This window comes from Lactuca saligna, unplaced genomic scaffold (genome assembly GCF_052625555.1).
Source record: "Lactuca saligna cultivar CGN05327 unplaced genomic scaffold, ASM5262555v1 scaffold_26, whole genome shotgun sequence".
Taxonomy (NCBI): Eukaryota; Viridiplantae; Streptophyta; class Magnoliopsida; order Asterales; family Asteraceae; genus Lactuca; species Lactuca saligna.
The window spans coordinates 20,001-22,500 of NW_027629838.1; positions in this window are offsets into that span (position 1 = coordinate 20,001).

The window sequence follows — 2,500 nt, forward strand, 5'->3', positions numbered from 1 at the left end:
AGGCATGGTGTTGGGAATTATACATCTTCGGGCTAATCAATGTCTGTTCCTGTCACCAAGCTCTTTGTGCATTATGTATATATAGGGGGTACATGGGGACTAATACCACCCTTGGTGCCCGACAGGTGTGTTGGGAAACCTAAGCAAGCGAGGCTGGCAAGGCAAGCCACCCAAGGGAACAAGGCACCTTGCCACACACAAACCCATCCACGAACGACCAAGGGAACAAGGCAACCTTGCCGCACACATGCCCATGAACGACCAAGGGAACAAGGCACCTTGCCGCACACATGCCCATGAACGACCAAGGGAACAAGGCACCTTGCCACACACATGCCCATTAACGACCAAGGGAACAAGGCAACCTTGCCACACACAGACCCTTGCATGAACGACCAAGGGAACAATGGATGTGAGGCTGGCAAGGCTAGGTCACGGCAAGCCAAGCAGTCAGGCTACACAATTGATGTGAGGCTGGCAAGGCTAGGTCATGTCAAGCCAAGCAGTCAGGCTACACAAGGGAACAAGGCACCTTGCCACACACAAACCCATGAACGAACGACCAAGGGAACAACGCCTCTTCCCACACACAGACCCATGAACGACCAAGGGAACAAGGGTATGAACGACCAAGGAACAATGCGTATTGCCACACACATTCCCATGAACGACCAAGGGAACAAGGCTACCTCCCAAACAAACACACATGAACGACCAAGGGAACAAGGCTTCTTCCCACACACAACCCCATGAACGACCAAGGGAACAAGGCACCTTGCCACACACATGCCCATGAACGACCAAGTGAACAATGGATGTGAGGCTGGCAAGGCTAGGTCATGTCAAGCCAAGCAGTCAGGCCACACAAGGGAACAAGGCACCATGCCACACACAAACCCATCCACTAACGACCAAGGGAACAATGCATATGGGGCTGGCAAGGCAAGCAGGCTACCCAAGTGAACAACGCCTCTTCCCACACACAGACCCATGAACGACCAAGGGAACAAGGGTATGAACGACCAAGGAACAATGCGTATTGCCACACACATTCCCATGAACGACCAAGGGAACAAGGCTACCTCCCAAACAAACACACATGAACGACCAAGTGAAGAAGGCTTCTTCCCACACACAACCCCATGAACGACCAAGGGAACAAGTTTACTTCGTACACGAACACCCATGAACGACCAATGGAACAAGGCATCTTGCCACACACATGCCCATGAGCAACCCAATCCCATCCTCATCGGTCTAAGGAACAAGGGGCCTTGACAAACCATGAGCAGATTTCTAAGCAAGTCAAACGATGAAGGGAGCAAAGTGTAGTTCCTACTTAGTACATAGTAAATTGAATATATGAGTTCCAATCCGATCAACTCGTGTTCTTTCGAGTTCATCTAAGCCACCTATGAATACCTAAAAGCCTTATCTGCCTGCCTATCACCAGGCGACAGGGACAAAAACCCAAATATGATATATTTTCATTTCAAGTCCATTCGTCTATGTTAACAATGACCCACACAATGTTTCAATGGCATTCCTACTTGATTTGAGCGACATTCCAACAAGTAGGGAACCAACGCTTCAAGGCGTGACCAAGGATAGGACACAAACATTTACGCCTCAAACATGACATTTTGTTTTTTTTTTTCATTTCAAAGCTTTTCATTTATAATAAAAAGCATCCCTACAAAATTTTGTGTCAATCCGAATTAATTCGAGCGAGTTATGGACGATTTCGCACAATTATGCATCCCTGGGCAAATCAATATCTGTTCCTGTCACCAAGCTCTTTGTGCAATATGTATATATAGGGGAACCATGGGACTGCTGCCCATTGGCGCCCCAAGGATGTCCAGCGCCCAAGGCTCTCGAGGCTGGCACGCTCGAGGCATGGCCAAGACGCCCGCTCTTGACGAAAATGGGGCCAAAACGCCCCCCATTGGCGCCCCACTCCCGTGTCCCCTCGCCCCCAAGTCGTGTGTGTCCAAAAATTATGCATCATCAGGGAAATCAATGTCTGTTCCTGTCACCAAGCTCTTTGTGCAATATGTATATATAGGGGGTACCATGGGGTCTCATTCTCATAGGTGCCCGGCATGGTTGATGGGCAAATAAGAATCGTGAGGCTGTATCGAGCACACACGAGGCAAGCCAAGCCAAGCCCCACGACCCATGAAAGAGGCCATCCCCCCCAACACGTTGCCTTGATTTCTCGAACGGTGACCTGAAAAATAGCCCCATCTCCTTGAGTCTCCTCGACGTTGTGCCCATACACTAGCCCGTTGCCTTGATTTTCCTCGACATAGGGCGCAGAAACTAGCGCCGTTGGCTTCACCTGTGCCTCGACGCCGTGCGCATACTAAGAAATATACATCCTCAGGGAAAGCAATGGGTGTTGCTGTCACCAAGCTCCTTGTGCAATATGTATATATAGGGGGGGAGCAGTGGGTGAGCATGGCAAGGGATGAAGGTGCCAGACTGCCTTTGAGCG